Genomic DNA, 7090 nt, shown 5'->3' with positions numbered 1-7090 from the left:
TTTTGTTCATGGTTAGGAAACATAACCATCTTTGATCAACGAGCTAGTCAAGTAGAGGCATACTAGTGACACTCTGTTTGTTTATGTATTCACACATGTATTATGTTTCCGGTTAATACAATTCTAGCATGAATAATAAACATTTATCATGATATAAGGAAATAAATAATAACTTTATTATTGCCTCTAGGGCATATTTCCTTCAGGTCCTTGGTGTACTTTGTTTGAGAGACAAAGGTACCTTAGTTTGCTTGATTTGCAAACCAAGAAAGAATTTGAGTTCACTCATCATCGACATCTCAAACTTCTCCGACATTAGCTTTCCAAACTTTTCACTAAAATGAGGGTTAGTTGATCCAAATATAATATCATAGACATAAATTTGGCACACAAATAGTTATCCATTAACCCTTTTAGTAAAAAGAGTAGAATCTATTTTTCCAATTTCAAAGCCTTTTTCAATAAGAAACTTGGTCAAGCATTTATACCATGCTCTAGGAGATTGTTTAAGACCATAAAGAGCTTTGTGAAGTTTGTAAACATGATTAGGTTTCTTAGGATTGACAAATCCGGGAGGTTGCTTAACATAAACTTCCTCCTCTATTTCACCATTCAGAAAAGCACTTTTAATGTCCATTTGGTACAAGGTGATATCATGATGATTAGCATAGGCAAGTAAGATGCGAATGGACTCAAGTCTAGCAACAGGGGCATATGTCTCACCATAGTCCATACCTTCGACTTGAGTGTAGCCTTGGGCGACGAGACATGCTTTGTTGCGAACTACTTGTCCATCTTCATCTTGCTTGTTGTGAAACACCCATTTGGTACTGATGATGTTGTGGTTGTTGTCGGGCTTCTCAACTAATGTCCAAACTTGATTTCTCTCAAAGTTGTGTAGCTCTTCATGCATGGCATTTATCCAATCTAGATCTTCCAAAGCTTCTTCAACCTTCATAGGTTCAATGCTAGAGATGAATGAATAGTGTTCACAAAAGTTAGCTAAACGAGTTTTTGAGCGAGTGATTCTCCTGGTTTGGATATCATTGTAGATTTGCTCGACGGGATGGTCTTTAGCAATTCTTGCTCGAACTCGTGAAAGCTTTTGCTTGGATCTTGGTTGGACATCTTCTTCATCTTGTTCTTCTTCTTGGCCTTCTTCGTTGTTGACGTTGTCGTTCTCTTGTCGTGGTGGAGAAGGAGGTTGTCGGCGTTCATCTTGGTGCACTTCCTCGTTTTCTTCATCTTGGTGTGTCCCACTTGTGGATGCTTCCGTATCAACTCTTGGTTCACATTGTCGTGTGGTAGAAGCTTCCACTTGGACGGACGAGGTATTCTCCTTCACCTCCGTTGGACGAATCTTGCCAATAGACAAGTCTTGGATTGCTTCCGAAGGGTCTTTGTCTCCTACATCAATTGGCAATTGCTCTACTTGCGAGCCATTAGATTCATCAAACTTCACATCTACCGTCTCTTCAACCTTTTGGGTGAAATTATTGTAGACACGTATGTGTGAGAGTTTGAACCATAACCAAGTAGGAAACCATCATGAGACTTAGGAGCAAATTTAGAACGACGATGCTTATCAAGAATGTAGCACTTTGATCCGAATACTCGAAAGTATCCAACTTGTGGTTTGTTACCGGTGAGGAGCTCGCATGCTGTCTTGCCGAGTAGCTTGTGAAGATACAAGCGATTTGTTGCATGACAAGCTGTCTCATCTGCTTCCGTCAAAAAGTGCTTTGGCGTCTTGTACTCATCGAGCATCGTTCTCGCCATTTTGATGAGTGTCCGGTTCTTCCTCTAAACAACTCCATTCTGTTGAGGTGTGTACGTAGCCGAGAACTCATGTGAAATCCATTCTTCGTTAAGAAAGGTGTCCACATTTGCGTTCTTGAACTCCGTTCCGTTGTCGCTGTGAACCTTCTTGATTTTCACTTCAAATTGATTTTGGGCCTTCCTAGCGAAGTTTTTGAAGATCTTTTGGACCTGCGATTTATCATCGAGAAAGAACACCCACGTAAATCTTGAAAATAATCAACTATAACTAGACCAAAAGAATTTCCACCGAGACTTTTGTAAGCGTTAGGACCAAAAAGATCCATGTGAAGTAGCTCGAGTGGCCTCCTTGTGGTCATGATGTTCTTCACGGGATGCCTTCCTCCAACCTGTTTACCTGCTTGACAAGCGCTGCAAAGTCTATCCTTATCAAATATGACATCATTAACGCCAAGGATATGATTTCCTTTAATAAGCTTATCAAGGTTTCGCGTACCAACATGACCTAATCGTCTATGCCATAACCAACCTTTAGAAGATTTAGCAATTAAGCAAGTTCTAGGTTGAGCCTTTTTAGTGAAATCAACAATGTAAAGATCACCTCTGTGTATACCGGTAAAGACTATTTTATGATTATCTCTATGAAACACTTGGCAATCTACTTCAGTAAATAGATACTGAAAGTAAATTGTAGCGAAGGGATTCAACGAGCATGACATTTTGTATGGAGCTATCATGTGAGATGGCCACCTTACCTAGCCCAACCACCTTACCCTTTGAGTTATCACTAAAGGTGACATACTTTCGAGGGCCGTCGTTTTCAGCAAGCTCACAGAACATATCTTTATCTCCGGTCATATGATCAGTACATCCACTAAAGAACCCATTCCTTTCCTCCAGCCATGGAGTCGCGAAGATTTGCCATAAGACCAAAGTGTCTCATTGCATCATTAAGATCATAGTCACTATCATCATCATCCTCGTCATAGTATCCATGTCAACATCATCTTGTGATTGATCAATTCCTAGAGAGGGTAATTCATTAGATAAATGATCATTTCTATGGCTATCTTTATGAATTCCAATAGCTTTGGAAATGATATTGCTAATGATTCCAACATCTCCTTTGGCACTCGTAAGATTAGTAAGCTCAAATAAGGAGTCACCAAATTTGGGATCATTGGAACTCATCTTAATCAGGGCAATAGACTTATGGAGAATTTCATCTACATTTTCAAGGAATAATTTGGAAAGCGTTCCTCAAGAAATCTCCATATAGTGTAGGCACAATCAAGAGTAGGCAAACATCCAATCAAGTTTCTTGGCAAGCCTCTAGTGATAAGATTAATAGTTCTAAGGTTGCGGATCATGTCAATAGATTCATCAAGGGTAGGATGCAAAGGATCAACATGAGGTGCACAAGGGCTAGTAATGTACTTGTTCAAATGATATTCATTGAAAATCTCAAGCATTTCATTTTTTCACTCATGAAAATATTCTCCATCAAGAATAGGCACTCTACGTCTAAGACTCCCCAACGTAGACACATCCATCTTCCTCAAAAGGTGTTTCAACCAAGGTAATGGAGACCAAAGCTCGGATACCAATTGAAAGGATCGAGAAGAGGTGTCTAGAGGGGGTGATTAGACACTAAGTGCTAAAAGTTGCAGTTTTTAATTTCTTTAAGTTGAAGTGGAGTTTTGGCACAAGTTTAACAATCACAATACATATCAAGCAAGCATGCAGAGAGTATATGAGCAGCGGAAAGTAAAGCATGCAACTTGCAAGAATGTAAAAGGATGGGATTGGAGTGTGCAAACACAATTTGGAGACACGGAGATTTTTGAGACATGGTTCCGATAGGTGGTGCTATCGTACATCCATGTTGATGGAGACTTCAACCCACGAAGGGTAACGGTTGCACGAGTCCATGGAGGGCTCCACCCACGAAGGGTCCACGAAGAAGCAACCTTGTGTATCCCACCATGGCCGTCGCCCACGAAGGACTTGCCTCACTAGCGGTAGATCTTCATGAAGTAGGCGATCTCCTTGCCCTTACAAACTCCTTGGTTCAACTCCACAATCTTGTCGGAGGCTCCCAAGTGACACCTAGCCAATCTAGGAGACACCACTGTCGGCATTCTGGGAACGGGGGTCCCCAGACTTGCCTGCCTGCGGCCTGGGGCGTGGCTCAAAGGGGGGCCCAGCACGGCCCGTCTTCACCAACACAAACCCAGGACCCTCGCGAGGGGCCAAGCCTCGCGGGGCGGACGGCGCGGAGCTTCCTCAGGCACGGCCTCGTCAGGCCGGCTCACGAGGAGGCGGAGAGATCAAGGCAGGATACCTCACGAGGTGCCCGTGATGCAAGCCATGACGACTCAGGGCGCCAGGCGGGTGCCAGCCCGCGCGGCGTCCTCCTTTCCTCTTTAGTGCAAAGGGGGCGAGCGCAGCCGTGGAGTACCGAGGCACCCGGCAATGGTTGCCATTTCGGTGCAACAAGACCAAGACCAGGAGGACTACGAGACGGAGGTCATCGTGGAGCCCAAGACAGCGTCATCACCAGAGCTTTGCGCAGGCGAAGACTACTTTTGTCAGGATAGCTGATACTTGTTGTCCCCCTTCAAATTAGCCCGCCATTGTTGGCTCCCTTCCCGCTCGATATTTGGGAAGAGGACCAGGGCCTCTATAAATAGGACCAGCCACCCACACAGCAAGGGGTCAGTCAGTGGGGAGCAGAGAGAGAGAGAGAAAGAGAGAAAGGTGACTGAACTCCTCCGAGTAGTTCATCCCCCCAGCCAAGAACAGACCCTCGCGAGGCTGTTCTTCCTTGTATTGTTCATCATCATCAGCCCAAGAGGCAATCAACCACACCACACACTGGAGTAGGTTATTACACCACAACGGTGGCCCGAACCAGTATAAACCCAGTGTCTCTTGTGTTGTTCTTTCCTTACTTTAGATCCTAGCATGGAGGAGGGGTGCAGGTAGGTAGGAGGCGAAATCTCCGCGCGCACCCCAGTGTTCGAACCTCAAGGGTCTGCCAGAACCCAAAATCTGACATTTGGCGCGCCAGGTAGGGGTGCGCCGGGATTCGTCTTCCACCACCCCGTTCTCCTCCGACCATCACGCCCATGTCTGACGCTCGTCGGGCCCGCACCGAGCGCCGGGCCATGCTCGCTTCCCGCGTCGCCCAGACGGCCCCTGTCGGCGGGCTTCCTCGCCGTTCCCCGTCACTTGCCGTCAACGCCGCCACCGGCCCGGTGGGGGACGGGCAGCAAGCATCGTCCCGGCATCTATCCGTGCGGCAAGGCGGCCGCACCGCAATTCCCATGCTCACCCCAGCTGGTTCTTCGCCCCGCGCGCTCCGCGCGCCCATGGAGCCCCGCAACCTCTCCCCCGTCTATCGCGCTGCGTCAACACCCCCGGTCGTCGCGGCCCTCTTGGGCGGCTCGCAGGTGCCGCCCACAAGTCACCACGTCAAGCCGTTCATCCGTCGGGTCAGCGCCGCTTCCATACGGCAGGGGGCTCCCCTGGATTGGGCGGCGCCCAAGACCGGCCTGACCTTCAGCTCGGAAGACCACCCCGCCAACTCGGCCTGCTCGGGTGCACTCCCCATGCTGTGCACCCCCACCATCTGCCAGGTGGCCGTCACCAGAACCCTCATTGATGGCGGCGCGGGCCTCAGCATGCTCTCGGTCGAGGCCTTCAATCTCCTCTGCATACCCCAGGAACGGCTGCGACCCAGCCGACCCTTCTCAGGCGTTGGGGGCGGATCGTCCAGCTCCTTGGGACAGATCCGGCTCCCAGTAACCTTCGGCACCTACGACAACTTCCGCACGGAGCTGGTCGACTTCGACATCGCCCCCATCGGCCTCCCCTACAACGCCATCCTCGGCTACCCGGCGCTGGCCCAGTTCATGGCAGTGACGCACCCGGCGTACAACCTCATGAAGATGCCCGGGAGCAGCGGTGTCCTCACCGTGCATGGGGACACCAGGGACGCTCTGCGGGTGCTCAAGCTCGTCTTCAAGACAGCAGCGTCGGCACAGCCCGCCGACTTGGAGGCCCCCGAGCCCAAGGGAGCTGCTCCCGCCAAGAAGAAGCAGTTGTTCACCCAAGACAAGGCAGAAACCAAGCAGATACCCGTCGATGAGGACGGGTCCACCAATTCCACTTTCACCATAGGCGCCCACCTCAAACCCGAGCAGGAAGAGGCCCTGGTCGGGTTCCTGCGTGCAAACAAGAAGGTATTCGCTTGGGAGCCAGACCAGTTGGCAGGGATCCCCAGGAGTGTAATCGAGCATCACCTCAACATGTGCCCCAACGTGCGCCCTGTGAAGAAGAAGGCCAGGCGGCAGTCCACAGAAAAGCAGGCCTTCATCGTCCAAGAGACCCGCAAATTAGAGGCCGCTGGGGTCATTCGCGAGGTCCGATACCCAGATTGGTTGGCCAACCCTATCGTTGTGCCAAAGAAGGGAGGGAAGGAGCGTATGTGTGTCGACTTCACCAAACTCAACAAAGCGTGCCCGCAAGATCCGTTCCCGCTCCCCCGCATCGACCAGGTCGTCAATTCCACTGCGGAATGCGACCTGTTATGCTTCCTGGATGCCTTCTCTGGGTATCACAAGATCAAGATGGTGGTAAAAGACGTCGAGAAGACAGCCTTCCTAACCTCGTGTTGGGTGTACTGCTACACATGCATGCCAATCGGGCTGCGTAACGCAGGGGCAACCTTTCAGCGGCTGATGCACATCACCCTGGGCCCGCAGCTCAGGAAGAATGTCGAAGCTTATGTCGATGACATCGTGGTAAAATCTCGGGAGGCCAGGACCTTGATACAAGACCTGGAGGAAACCTTTGCGAGCCTCAACGTAGTGAACCCACGGCTCAACCCAGATAAGTGTGTGTTCGGAGTCCCCTCGGGCAAGCTCTTGGGTTTCCTCGTGTCCCATCGAGGCATCGATGCTAACCCGGAGAAGGTCAAGGCAGTGGAAGACATGAGCCCACCAAAGACCCTCAGAGAAATGCAGAAGCTCACGGGGCGCATGACCGCGCTAGGGCGCTTCATCTCCAAGTTGGGGGAGCGAGCGCTACCTTTCTTCCAGCTAATGAAGAAAAAGGGGCCCTTTGAGTGGACTGAAGAGGCCGACAAGGCATTCCAGGATCTCAAGAGATACCTGACCAGTCCACCGGTCATGGTGGCTCCGCGCCCTCAAGAGCCCCTGGTGCTTTACCTCGCCGCCACTCCCTACTCCGCCAGCGCAGCCTTGGTGGTAGTCAGAGAGGAGCGTCGAATCAAAACCGCAGCAGC

The sequence above is a fragment of the Triticum urartu genome, chromosome 1 (assembly GCF_003073215.2).
Source record: "Triticum urartu cultivar G1812 chromosome 1, Tu2.1, whole genome shotgun sequence".
Lineage (NCBI taxonomy): Eukaryota > Viridiplantae > Streptophyta > Magnoliopsida > Poales > Poaceae > Triticum > Triticum urartu.
Note: the sequence above shows the minus strand (reverse complement) of the source record.